Below are 15,555 nucleotides of genomic sequence, written 5' to 3'. Positions count from 1 at the left end.
TCTGTTGAGTGTTTTTGCCATTTTTTGTAGGTGATGATGGGTTGTGTGTGTCATGTGACCTACAACTGGGTTGTACTGGCCACAGAAGCACATGTGTATGTTGGACCGGGGTTCTTAGAGCCCTCTCTATTCTGTGTTTTTCCTTAGTAAAAATCAGATAGCAGGTTAGCTCGTGCGCTGTGTGGAGCTGTGAAACGCTTCATAGAGCTGACTATGACTGTGTCATATTCTCTTTTTGTCGTTACGTCGTATCATGGGTGTGGGGTCGTAAAGGGGTGAACTGGTAACCTTTCCTCTCCCCATTGTTCTGTCGGTCAGGGGTACACCCCCTGTCCTTCAAGGTTCCCGTCACGTGGCGGTTCGGCACGTTACGGGGGGGGGGGGGGGGGGGGGGGGAGGGAGTTCCTGGTCCCACGGCCTGGTATATTGGGCGTGTGCACCGCAGGAATTCCCCCGCCATAGAGTACGTCACCGTGCGCGTCTCTGTTGGTAGGACTTCCGTGTGCTGTTCAGGTCCATGTGATGGATCTGTTTTCAGGGGGGGTGGTCAGGGCTCCTCCTCACCAAGCGCCTACTCAGGCCTTCTGTGAGTTCGGACTCCTTCTTCCATGTGAGGAAGCCTCCATCAGAGTACAGAGCCTTCCTCCTCAGATTGTCAAAGTGAGTGGACCCTCTAGAAGGGTCCTTTTCTATTGTATGTATATTCGATTCAATTCGTTTATTGAGTGTGTATGGGTTCGGTGCCTCTTCCCCGGAGGCCCTAAAACCAGTTTTTTACATGGCTCAAGGTGCAATATATTCTTTTCAATCTGTACAGCTCGCGTGGGAAGTCTCTCTGGGGATCCCCGTCTCTTTCCTATGGGAGGGTGGTGGGATGTAAAAATGTGAACATTTTTTACCCCGGCTGTGTAGACTGGGATACATACTGTTGATGCTTCCTTCTTTCTATTCCAGAAGTGTTGGAGTTAGGGAGTGTCACACCCCTCTTGTCGTTCCCCTGGGCGCCTTGGGGATTCAATGACAGGTCTAAATAGCCTGTTCATTGATGGGGGTGTGTCCCGACGCACGTATAGTGCTAGCTCGCTGTAAACAGGCGATTGACTGGCACGCCTTAGTTGCTTGTGGTTGAAACAGCGTTTTTATAAAGCAACTGAGATGGGGGTTTTTCCTCTTCCGGCGACCACATCCCATAACCTGGGTGGGTTGTCGACGGATTCTCGTTCATGTCTGGGGGATGATGACGGGATGGATCTGAACATATGTAGTGGGGTCTCACGCCCTTGGGGTGGGCCACCAGGCGCGGTTCGTCCCGACGTCTGGGTGGCGCCTTCTTTTCATGTTAAGATCAACACGCATATCTGCCCTTCTCCTGGAGTAGGCATGTCGGCGTGGTTAGGGCACGGGACTGGTTCTGGTCACGCTGGTCCAGATCAGTTGAACCCGTTGTCTGCCGGGGATGCAGATCTGCTGTTCTGGTACCCTGAGGGACTTGGGCTTTTTTCAGGGGGAAAAATGCCAGGTCGGTCTGGGTGTCACAGGGTTAAGCGCTATGGAGACCCTGGTTGGGTATGTTTTTACTCAGCACTGTCGTCATGGCTTACAGCCATGCCATTCTGTACGCGCTCGATCTCGTCGGATCTCGGCCGCTACACAGGTTGGTCCTGGTTAGTACTTGGTTGGGAGACCGCCGGGGAATACCAGGTACGGTGTGCTTAGGGGCTGGTTCTCCATTATTTTTCGCTCCTCTCTCACGCATGGCGAAGAGGGGCCTGTGGGGGTGGTTTTTTGACCTCCTCTGGTGACCCTGTGCTTCCCGTACCGCCAGGCCCGGTCCGAAGTGATGTTTGCGACCCGTAGGCCTGGGTTAACCCTTTTTGGAAACTGAAACACTTGTACTGCGGTATAGCCGGTGTATACCCGCAGGTGTGTTTTGGAGTTTTTTCTTGAGGGGTTATAGGAACAACCACCGCATTGGGTAACACCGAGGTGGTTGATTCCCTGGTGTGTTGGAGCAGTGTCAACTCCCGGGTTCACCGTTGAGGGTGCCCCTGCACGTTCATGACGTCTGCCAATCGTGTCAGCCTTCTCTGCCTCGACCCCTCTGGGTGGGGGTTGTTAAATGGAGGCTTGGTCATGCAACACCGCCAGCTTACGCTCCTTCCGCCGGGGCGGCTGTGTTCAGCTGTCCCCTCTGGCGCCTGTCTCGTCCGCAGTCTCCAGGCTAGGGTTAACAGCCTGTTGCCTGGTTTTTCCCCGGTGCGCTGCCTGCTTCCGTTGGTTAACCTTTTTTGTGTGCTTACGGCCATGCTGACTGCCTATTCTGCAGGGTCAGTGTGCCAGGCGGTGTACTATTGGGGGGACAGGGCCCGCTCGGCTTACGGCCATACCGACCTGAACACGCCCGGTCTCGTCCGATCTCGGAAGCTGGGCAGGTTCTGGCCTGGTTGGTTCCGCCTGGGAATACCAGGTGCAGTAACTGAGGGGCCTTTGTCCGAATACGCTGGCGATGTGGGGGGCGGGGCACTACGTGCCCACCTGGTGGGGTCTTGATGCTGGCATCATGGACTTCTCCGGGCCCCCATTCCAGGGAGTCCAGTCCTTTTGGTGGGTCTGGGTCTTCCTTCGTGCTCCGCTGCTACGGCCTTGCCACGGGGTTGGGTTTGCCCTTGACCCCGTGATTCTGGGGGCAGTAACGAGGTTGTTCCTCCGTTCGTTCCCGGGTGGCATGCGGGTTGTGCGTGTGTGTAGTCGTGGGGTCAAGCCACGGTCTGCTCACCCTGTGCGTTGAGTTGCTTGAGTGCCTCTTCGCACGGTCGGGTCCGTCGCCCTCCCGTGACGTCCCTAATAGGGGGGCTACCCTCCATTAGGGGGGGTCGGGGGGGCTCGGCCCTCCCTGTTCTGATGGTTTTGGGGGGCTGTCAGCGGGGTGTATTTGTCAGCCAAGTGGCTCCGCTTGGCCTCCCTTGTGCAGTAGCGATGCCAAGCTAAGCCACTAACGATACAGAACGTTAGGTTATGACTATAACCAAGTTCTGTTAGTTAGGGGCGATGCTTGGCATCGGACGCCGCTGCAGCCCTTGTCCTCACCTTGTGGTGAAAGCTTGGGAAGGAGGAGAGCAGGTGACCACACACCTGCTTATGAAGGTAAGCTGATGAGGGGTGTGGTCAGACTAATACTGGTATTAGAGGTACATTTGTGGTTTATTCAGTACGCGTGCACGTACGCGAGATAGTGCAGTAGCGATGCCAAGCATCGCCCCTAACTAACAGAACTTGGTTATAGTCATAACCTAACGTTTAGGTAATGTAATTTCTTTTACCATAGATTAGATTGGGTTTATTTGGAGTATAGTGGTGTTTGTTTGTTGTTTTGGCCTGGGCTCACCCCTGAGCTACATGTGCTTCCTTTGCATCTCTCAATAAATATCATTGTTGTTTACAAACGTGGTCCATCTTTTCTGTCAACCAACTGTTATGTTACAGCCCTTTACCCTTAGACACACAGGGGTCGTAACAGTAGGCTATGCTAATATTATATCATTTATATATGCTACCTAATACCGACATAAAAATAGATTGTATGCCTCTACAAATCATATTATACCAGGTAGCCAAATTGACGGAAAATCCGTTGCGACTTCAAAGGGAAACATGTCGTAGCGACGGAGAACTTTAATCCCTGTGAACATACAAGCACAAATCTGATACTATCTTCCTGGGTCAAAGTCTGACCCTCACGGTAAAAGACGCCTGTTGATAAACCTGGCTGACTGGAAGAGGGCTCATTTCTATTATTGACATCAAGTTTATAACCAGGTCATCGACTGGCAGTGACAGTCAGAAGACTATAAAAACCCTATTTTCCCCCCTCCATTACAGTGCAGCTCAAAATGTCTTTACACATGATTTTCTATTGTTTTTCATGGTGTGCTATTATAGGTAGTGGGGATGAGCCTGAATCCAAATATGAAATTGGGAAAGCACGGATAATGAGATGGACACAGATATGAATATTATTATTCAGGAAAATAAATACATTTTTACATAGCTCGCCCTAGGCACACCATCTGTAGAACCGCCGTCAAAAGACTACCCGTAGGACATGTAGGACTGCCCTATCTCTTCATTTGGACCCATGGAAATATTAGTAACCATATTTTGAAAGGTGTGCGTCAGAAGAGAGAAAGAAAAAGGCTGGCGCCTCGTATCTCGGCTGCTCCATGATGGGCAAGGTCAGCACTACATTTTCAAAAGCCTAGAGAAAGCTTGTCTTAAGCTTGTCTTAAATCATCCTGTTATTTAGCACCCAACAAAAAGGGTGCTAAATAGTACTAAATGTACTTATTTGGCTCGTAATCATCTACAGGCTGCGTGAAAAGAGATGACAAACGAAAAACTGGCAAAAAGGTCCATGTATACTATTATGTAAATACTTTTTTTTTCAGTTCAATGTCCCCCAGTTAGAGGGGGGGCAACTTCAGACAATAAATGACACTTAGTTTAGTTATAAATAAAAAATAAGGTTGTTAATTTGATTACATCTGTTCCCATCTTGTATTGTACAATAATTGTTGCCCAAAAATTTTATCGAAAATAAAATTATAAAGTAAAGGTATAAACCGCACCCACTTCTGGTCTTATTTGTATGCACAATAGACAGTGGCACAAATTCATATTTGATACTGATGGGAAATGTATTTTCTGACCCATGTATCTAGTAGTACATCTACAGTATATCTATGTGATATGAGACCTGTGCTTGATTATACACTTTTATGTGGATCATTGTCTACATCATTATGATTTGCCTGTTGCCCTCTTCTGACATAATGGTCAAAGATATCAAGTGAAGTGAAGGCGTACAGCACTGTACGCACGTGAATGACAATTCACCAAGCAAAATACAAAGGCTTGAATCTGAGGAGATTCATGGAGATGAACTGAAATAGATATGGAATCTGATATTTTTATAGCATCAGTGAATAGTGTAAGCAGTGACTTTCACCTGGTTCCCTGGGCCTGCTCTGTTGTCATGGCCTGCACCAGCTGAAAACACACAACACAAACATTTAGAAGTACCGGGATAATATCTGTTACGCTATTGAACAATGTGCAATGAGACAGAGAGAGAGAGAGGGGGGATGTTAGGATTGGGGGTGCTGTGAGGGTGATAACGCAATTTGCAGACAGGGAAGAGAGGAGGCAGAGACAGCAGGATACGTGGAAATATATACAGACTTTACTGGGGCGACGAAACAATACAAAACAACACTGAAGGACACGGGAAAACAAAGTTGAACGAAAACGGAAAACATTAACTACTTACAAGACTTAAGAACATGACATAAGGAACGGAGAGGCACGACGGGCATGGGAACAAGGAGGAGTGAGGGTAGCAAGGAGGGTACATGAGACAATGACACCACGAAGAGGTGATGACAAATCCACACTTAAATACAAACACTAATTAACAACGATCAACACCTGGCAGGGCCACGTGAATATTAAAGGCAACCAACTTGTGTTCGGCTTTTCTCTGATTGGCCGCGACCCCCCGCCCCCACGCGCAGGCAAGCGGCAGCCGTCCCACGTCCCAAATGAAATCCAAGGAGCAAGCGCGGCAGCGCGGGCAACCAACTTGTGTACCAACCAACTTGTGTTCAGCTGCTGTTCCAACCAACTTGTGTTCAGCTGCGGTAGCAGTGGAGCGCTATGAAATGCGCTGAACTAGAAAGCGTAACGTTATTATGTTTCGCGTTTTTAACAACCAACTACCAGATTCACTCGTCACTGTACATCACGTCTGAAGTATAAACAAAGCCCATACAATTTTTTAGATGAATGATTGTGGATATAATATAGAAAGCGCAAAATACAATGGTGAGTGAGAAATATATCTCCAGTGATAAAACCCAGTGCTCTATGTCTCTATGATACACAGCGTGGATGGGCTTTCAGAGGGAGAGGCATGCATGTACATAATTTCACCATAATCAAATACAGACATAATTGTTTGGCTTGACGCAGCAGCGGCGCACGGAAGCCTGGGATAAACCACCGCGGCTGTCGCTTATCAATGCCTTCGCGACAGCCATATTATTAGACACTCACTGTACATCAGTGTGGAACTGTACGCTGTAACGTTATATGTTATTTCGCCCGTGGAGGCTGCTGAAGCGCCAGCGGGGCGACGCGGTGGTTTATCCCCGGCTTCCGTGCGCCGCCCGCGGCTTGACTCGGTTCAGCTCCAGCAGCAGCAGCGGCCGTTCCTCCGTTGTAGGAAGCCCTTCAATGACAGCGCTCATATTTTGCGAATGCATAAACTATATCTTAAATTATGGCTATGTGTCTAATATGGCTGTCGCTTATCAATGACTTCGCAACAGCCATATTAGACACATCGCCATAATTTAAGATATAGTTTATGCATTCGCAAATATGAGAGCTCTGTCATTGAAGTGGGTGGTGGCAGCTTACTAACAGTAGCGATTTTTATTGTTTTGTCATGACCAAACATAATCCCAACATAGATAGGAGGTGTACTGTATGTCAAATGTCGGTCATGTGGTGGAAGAGTTTAGTACAGTCACACAACAGAACACCAGTGTTTCTAGTAGATATGTTTATTAATATAAATAAACACCTCTGTCTGAACTGGTTCGACCAGCGCTTCTGCCGCGTCTCTCAGCGGAAAAGGGCGTGAGCTAGGGCGGTCACGTGGCCGTGTGGCCAATCAGAGAAACGCTGAACGAAAAGCTGAACACAAGTTGGTTGCCTTTAATATTCACGCGGCAGGGCCAGGCCAAAACACAGAATCAATAACACAACCTAGACACAAAAAGCAATGAATCATAAACACAACTAGACACAAAAGCAGTGACACACACAACAACCAGACAGGGAGAAGACATCACACAATGACAGGGATGGCCCAAGATAATAGATAATTCGAAATTAAATTAAATCTATTATCTTGAACCATAATAAGCACCATCAGGCTTTGGTCACTAGAGGGAGGTAGGGGACCAATGTCAGGAGGGAGGAAATGTCCACTGTCATTCTCATGCCCGGCCCAGCAAGGGCGGGCCTGGGGACGTAACAGGGGGGGGGGGGGGAGAGAGATAACTTACCATTGGTTGTTCTGTTGGAGGAGTTCTTCCTGAAAAATGTCAGTCAATATAAAAAGATGTATCTTAGATACTGACATACTTTGGCAAAAAACAACAAAATAACTTCCCAACGCTATTATCTATTAGCTATTATCCAGTTTGCTTGAGCAAACTGGATTTGTTCATATTTGTTAGCCATTTCAACCATTTTGTTGTGCATGGAACATCCGTTTGCTGGGGAACTTTTCAGCTGGATCAGGCAAACTGGATACTTAATTGTATTAATGTTTCTATGGGCGATACATGCGTATATTGCCACTGGATCTCCACATTTTGGGCTCGGTTGAAGTTTTTTTTCTCTGACGATTTATTTTTAAAGGAAATGAGAGGAGCTGATTTGATTGGCCACAATTGAGGCCAGCCCCAAACCCACCTGCTAATAATGCATTCCTCCTACTCCAAACCTTTTGATGCACTTTGCCAGGGATGCCTTTGCAATTTTTAGCGCCTTGAACTTACGACTGAGCTTGCATCTAGATTGACAAAAAATAGGGCCCCCTACAGCAGGTGGTCTTGTGATATCTCAGGCTATACTATTTAGGCATATGAAAGAATAATTTACCCCTGATTCATAATGAAAACATTTCCAGTAACATCTAGGTAATATGTTTTCACTTACCCATTTTTATACATCAAGTACACAAGCACTCCGACAAGCAGGAGACATGCGATGGATATCCCTGCGATGGATATCCCTGCGATGGCACCAGGCGACAAGGGACCAGACCCTGGTAAAGAACCTACCCCATGCCAAGACAAAAATAAGAGAATTTAAGATTACAATGATTTTAAAAGATAATGTCATAATGTCGAAAATACACACTCATTTTGACAATTCACATGACGTTCTTCCTGTGCCCCAGTCAATATTTGTGAACGTGCACCTTTCTCTCCTAAATCTTTTGAGCAAACCCTTACATTTTTGTCCAAACACTTTGAATGCATCTAGCTTACAAAATAATTAGTAGCTTTTTCTTAAATGTTTATACTGACACTCTTTTCCCTCACACATCAGAGAAATAGCCTATATGTGGCTGGGCCATATCGAGAAAAATAAATATCACAATAAACAGATTTTCTTCTACATCAACATAATCTATATCTGCTTAGGTATAGAAGATCCCATGATAAGTCACTTGATGTTTGTTGTACTGATAATTTTCACATGGCAGCCATTTTGCCCTTATGTCTTGCTCAGGTTGGGATTTGCAAAATGGTCGCCGTGTGAATATGGTCAATTGGACTGTATGGTTCATTTGCATCCTGATGTCTTATGTCACACATTAAAATGAATGCTGACTGTAATGGAGATGTTGGCCCTGGAGTGTCATGAAAATTATTCCTGACAACACTGGTCACATACATAAATGAGGATGTTTGCATGGAACTGGAAAGTGTGATTTGCATTTGACCTTCTCAGATATTTCATAAATTTTGTGAGAAATGTACTTAATATTTGGGTTTTATTGTTGATTTAAACAAATGTGTTTGTCACAATTCACACAATATCAAAAACTCAAGGTCCGAGGGCGGCCAGGTGGCGTAACAGAGATTGCGTTCGTCACCAAACCCCGGAGCGGCTGGATTCGCCTGTTCGAATCCAGCTCACAGCTCCAGGGTTGTCACCAGCTTGGCTGGCCGTTCACACTAATACAATTTGCAGTATTAGAGGGTGGGAGAAGCTGGCGGGGTGGGTCCGGGTCGTTGTAAACAGCGACTCCTACAGTTCGGTCGGGGCGCCTGCTAAGCGCGGATAGGATCTAAGTGGGATAGTGTGATCCTTCCACACGCTGTCGCTACGCCCTCTCAGTGAGAATCCGCACTGCCAGGTGAAAAGAAGCGGTTGATTGGCTGGACGTGTGTCGGTGGAGGCACGTGGTAGCCTCCACTCTCCCAGACCGACTGTGGGGGGTAAGTGCGCAGCGACCAGGAAGGGGATTGGGAATTGGCATAACGACTAACATTGGAATGGGAGAAAATCGGAAGAAAATGGAGGAAAAAAAAAAAAAAAAAAAACTCAAGGTCCGAACACACTGATAGACATAAGCGATAATGATATATTGCCTAGTGTAACATATTAGGGTTCTTATGATCTATAAGAATACTCCGGAGACAGATACATGCTGTATAGCTGGTTTAATGGGTCTCGACTGCACGTAATCCAGGGCATGATAATAGTGGCCAGTAGATGGTGCTGACACTCTAGCTATAGGCTATATGTAATATCCAATACATTACACCTAGCACTAAGTCTTCAGGCATGCCTGACCAGTCATAGAATACATAAACGGTCACATCTCCTGCCAAAAGTCAACTACAAGTAAGGAGCCATTGTGCATGCTGTTTCCCTCCTGTTTCCATGACAACTCAAGCACAACAATACTGTGCCCAGTGTTCACTACAGTGTGAACTGCTCCACTGCAGATGTTTTAGTAGTTTATCTCGCCACAAAGAATTATAGAAAATGGTCTTCTCAGAACACTCAAGAACGCCTAATCACAAAAGCAACACAGTACAACGAGACCACCTTTAAAAGTCCATATGCAAGTCCCAGTTTCCATATTTTTTCAAACCATCTAACTATAAAGGAAGGAATCTCTGTTTGCGTGTGTCTGTCTGTCATTCACATGTCTCGAGAACCATTCATCCAAATCGGCTTGCTTCACATTTGGAAGGTGTATTGCTGAGGACCCAGGGGTGTGGGGTCCGGGTCAGATTTGGTGCCATTTGGCCAGATGGTGGTGCTATAGTGTGTGTATTTGTGTCTGTTCTTCGCATATCTCGAGAACTGTTCACCTCATGCTCGGCAGATGTATTGCTGAGGATCAACACATGCAAACAGTATTTACATTCTATTTACATTGCATGATGATCTATTAAAGGGGAACTCCAACATTTTGGGAAATTAGCTTATTTAACATCTTCCCTGGAGTTAGACAAGAAGATACATACCTTTTTTGTCTCTGTGCGTGCATTTTAGCTTTGGGAATAGACGCTCCGTTAGCATAGCTTAGCTTCATCACTGGAAGTGAGGCAGGACAGTAGCCTTACAGTGCCTTACAGTGTATTGCAAGGTCTGACATTGACCAGATTTGATATGCATGACCTTGGTGGGCTCTAGGTCAACTCCTGAAAAGGGGGTCAATGTCAGACCTTGCAATCAAAAGTTAGGGGGCGCACTGAAATTATGGCAAGGGTTATTAGCCCCCTAACTTTTGATTGCAAAGTCTGACATTGACCCCCTTTTCAGGAGTTGACCTAGAGCCCACCAAGGTCATGCATATCAAGTTTGGTCAATGTCAGACCTTGCAATACACTGTAAGGCACTGTAAGGCTACTGTCCTGCCTCACTTCCAGTGATGAAGCTAAGCTATGCTAACGGAGCGTCTATTCCCAAAGCTAAAATGCACGCACAGAGACAAAAAAGGTATGTATCTTCTTGTCTAACTCCAGGGAAAATGTTAAATAAGCTAATTTCCCAAAATGTTGGAGTTCCCCTTTAAGGAACCTATGGACAGTGTCCCAGTGGCTCTCCAGGGCCCTCATTCATCAACGTGTCTTACGCACAGATATGTGCTTAACCTGTGCGTACGACCATTTCTAAGCAAAGAGTAGGATTCATCAATTTCAACTTGAACTTGACTTCGTGCTTATGTGTACGCACAGCTCGGAGCACACTTAGCTGACGCCCAGTGGTAGAATATATTATTACAACAAGGAAATTAGCTTCTGTGCATTAGTTTCAACACTGGCATGTTCTGTATGAACCGTAATTCATTATAGTTCATTGTAAAATAGCAACAGTAGTGTAATTATGGTCAAAACCCTATAAATAGCATTTGGAATAATAGATCTTTCTCTCAGAATGAATGCAGCATGGTTTATATAGCGTTATCGGAATATACAGGGTGTACTGACTGACTGCGCTCCGCGTAGCTCAACTCGTTATTATTTTGCGCACAGACCGCAGAAACACGAGAACGTTTTGATTATATTTAAAAGGCTTTACGTTAAACGAAACAAGTGGAATTTCGAAGCTGTAAGCAGAATACAAGTCATATGAACACCCACGATATAGTGTTCTTCCCCTTTTTTACTGTATAAGAAAGAATAAAAAACGCATTGCAATGACACCAGGGTGTATGTGTATTACAAAACCCTTGCAATAATGTGTCTTAAATGAATGAAAAGCATACATGCTCTGGACACAGAGCATATCGTGTGGGTGATATGACTTGTATTATGCTTACAGAATTCCACGTATTTAGTTTTACAATGTCAAAGCCTTTTAATGTAAATCAAAACGTTCCCGTATTTCTGCAATCTATGTGCAAAATAATAACGAGTTGAGTTCTAACAAAGAACATATTACATGCTGGTATGCTGATAGAGTAAACTATTATATGAATATGATATGATATAAGGTATACACTGGTCCGTTGCATACACTGGTATGCGCAAGTTACTGTTGCATAATGTAGGCTATGGCTGCTATTATATGTAATTCTTATAGGCTACCTAATACTATATGATTTTTAGAGGCATCTATTTTGTTGTCGGTAATACCGACAACAAAATAGATGCCTCTAAAAATCATATAGCCAATCGAACACAACTAATAAAGGCATTCATATTACAGCACGGTTATAATGACACACAACCAACGCTAAACAGTGGTCAACGAACGGCCTTTATTAGTATTTTGAGCTGTCCAGGCAGAATTGCAGCAATGGTCTTAGGGAGCCGTTGATATCTGACATCACCGTTTACAAGTCCGCCTTTTATTTATCCCATAACACGCGTTGTGTCTTCTTGGTTCGACAGCAGTAAACAATCTCCGTGAAGTTTCTCAGAGTTCCGCTCGGGTCAGTCCATTATTTCACATCCCATGGGGGGTGTTTCATCACTTTCATGACCATATATGGATAATCATGCACGAGCATTGACGGTAGAACAAGGTGGTATTTATCAACACGGAGGAGCATAGGACCTGCGTACGCACGGTTGATAAATCCCAATATTTCTGTGCGTGCACAACTTCTAAATTCTGTGCTTACATGTGGAAATAGAACATTTTCTACGTCACGTTGATGAATGAGGGCCCTCCAGGCCCTTATCAAAGTATTTTAATAGACAAGCTGCCCATTACATGTTTTTTGTAGATAAACAACCCAATGTCCGGAGCTGGTCAACAGTGACTTGTGGAAGAATCTAACATTCCATTGTTTGATCAAGACAATAGTCACAGCTCTCACCTTTGGAGGGCCAAGGTTTGGGGTTACAAGAGGCTTGGGGCCCCCTCCTCCCCCTCAATGTGACTCTGGTCACTAATACGTTTAAAAAATGGTAAATGGTGCATTTATATAGCACTTTTATCCAAAGCGCTTTACAAATTGTTCCTCACATTTTACCCATTCACTCACACATTCACACACCGACGGTGGAGGCAACCATGCAATTAAGTGTCTTGCTCAAGGACACTTCAACACACTGCCCGGGAGGAGCGGGAATCGAACCTGGAACCTCCGGATTACCAGATGACTGGTCTACCTCCTGAGCCACTGTCGCCCCCATATTTATATTAATCATGAAGATCTGTTCATTTGCATAATTTATTGATCTGGTTCCTCCACAGATAATCTAGTACGGCTAATATTTGCTCTACTCAGAATCTTGTATTGTATAATCCTAAATCTCACACATTTAGAGTATGCATTAGGGGCAGCGCTAAACAATAAATTATAATTATACAATGTCATGCAAATTTCTTGATTCTGATTGGCTGAAACAGTCAAGTTACCCGTTGTTATTTCATATAACACACTCCGCGTGACCCCAGAACCCGCCCACAACCGAATAACTTTTTTTTTCTTTTTTTTTAATGACTCCGCCGTTCATCCTTTTTCTGAATGAAACCAAGATGGCGGACAATAATCTTTATGAATGGATGTATTGATTTCGTCATAATGACTCATTCAAAAAAGATAGTCAACTGGAATATGTTAGTTGTTTACTTTACACATATGTTGGATTATGTAATTGGTTTGTCATGACCCATTGTCAAAACAATAATAAATCGCAGGATTTATATGAAGTGTGTTGTTAGATGGCATTCTTTGTAGCACCACCCTCTGCCTGTTCCAGTTAAGAGGCATAATAATGACAAACTGCACTATAACCGGGAATGTTAAACTGGAATATGTTAGTTTTTTACACATATGTTGGATTATGTAATTGGTTTGTCATGAAGGTATTCTTCTTTTAGCTTTATATATCTCTCTTGCGCTGACCTGCACCCCCAGTCGGGGTCCAACTAGATGTGCATGAGTCTTATTTAGTTAAAATTTTTTATAAATATTTACATCACTACATCATATTTACACCATCACACAATACAGTACCCTTGCAAACAGTTTCATCATTCCATCAGCATCAACAATTTAATTTACCTCCTCATTTCTGCATTTCTCTAAAACGATTCTTATAATCCGAGGCTCATACTGTTTCTACTCAATTCAATGGTTTCAAGTTGACAACATAAACATTATAAAATTGGACTACATTTAATTTCATGTCAGTTGTTCATATTAGCGAACATGGGAAACCCGGAAACCAACTGCAGTCCGAGTAATTCCGAGTAGTAGGTGTTGGCTTCTTAGGTATTAGGTATTAGGTATTAGACTGTACCACTCAAGTTTCAACACAGTTTGACAAACATTGTTACTTAGCTGAAAGAGTTGTACCCTTCCTGCTGACCTGTTGTACAGAACTTGTAAGTCACTTTGGATAAAAGCGTCAGCTAAATAACTGGGTGTAATGGCCAAAATGGATTTAATGTGCAGTGGATTTATGTGACCAGGGGGTGGCGCTTCTTTTATATAAGCGTCAGGTACACCTGTAGGAGGGGGGAGTTTGTCCCGGAAGGGGCAATGGTTTTTGACCGCAACACGCAGGTTAACGCAGGTCATAGGTTGCTGTTTTGAACACGCCACAGGGAGAAATGTTTGTAGGTAATTAGTTATTGTATTAATTATTATTTAATCAGTTTAAGGAACAAACGCCAATATATCCTGTTTGCACGGTGACACAAATAAATATCATTTAACAAGACCTGCCTGCATTGCATCATTGGGACATGGACGGTTTGGTATCAGACCAAACTAAATAGAACAGCGTGTCAGCCAGTCTAATATACCTGTCGAATGTAATCCTTGGAGAACACAGGCAACGTCGTCTTTACAGTTGACTATAGCCGTGGTAATATCATCTGTGACCTCCTCATTTGTGATGGTCGAGGTTGCCTTGAAGGTGTGCTCCACAGTTGCGTCCACATCGCCTGTCTTCTCCTTTGACCAGACGGCACGGCCTGCTGCTTTTTGGCTGTAAGATAAAATGTCCAAACAAAGTTCACCATAATTATGTACTGCAATTATCAATTGTGTGATGTACCATACTGTGGTTAACCCTTTCACTGCCACACTACCAAAACGGTTAACCCTTTCACTGTGACAATTCACAGAAGGTTAACCCTTTCACTGCCATCGGTTGTGTGATAGTAAAGGGTTGACCTTCTGTCGTGTGGCAGTGAAAGGGTTAGCTAGCAGCATGTTAACACTTTGGATGCCGGCGACATGTTATGTCGTTATTTCGCCCCGCCCGTTGAATGCCGACGACGCTAATTATCGTTTTTTATTTTTATTAGCGATCTGAATTCATATTTCATCAACCGAGTCTCCCGTTGGTACAGCAGCCCCTCTAGGAGCTCCGATGGGAAAATACCGCCTCCTATTGTCTATCCCTGTGTAACTGCAGCCCATTCGATTACACAGGTCGATGGGTGGGGGGGGGGGCCTACTGGCTCCACTATGCTGGCGAGCCGTCTGATGAAGAGGGAATTGATAGCGAGACGGAAAGCAGCCTGGAATATATATTTACAGCAGCCAATAATCAATCAATAAACGCGATCGATATTTGGAATGGTGATCAGGAATTGGAAAAATTAAAAAACAATCCGTTTCAACAATGTTGACGGCAAACAAGTCATTGATAAGCGACGGGCAGATTAGACACAGCCATAATTTAAAACATAGATTATGCATTTTTAACGCTATGATTGAAGTGGATGCTGGCATCCAAGGACATTAAGTAAGGGATAATGTATAGCTACGAGGTCATTGTCGCAAAATAATTGACCGACACGGAGTTTCAAATACCGAGCCGCCTCGGCGAGGTGTTTTAAACGTCAGTGAAGGTCAATTATTTTGCGATGATGACCGGGTATAGCTATACATTATCCCGCTTATTACATGGCTAACTTACTAACAATACCTAATTCATTTGACAAATCGCAGTTGTTCTGTGGCTCTGTCAGCCCAAATAAAGTGAT

The sequence above is a fragment of the Notolepis coatsorum genome, assembly GCF_963971535.1.
Source record: "Notolepis coatsorum genome assembly, chromosome: 4".
Lineage (NCBI taxonomy): Eukaryota > Metazoa > Chordata > Actinopteri > Aulopiformes > Paralepididae > Notolepis > Notolepis coatsorum.
This window is presented reverse-complemented; position numbering follows the sequence as displayed.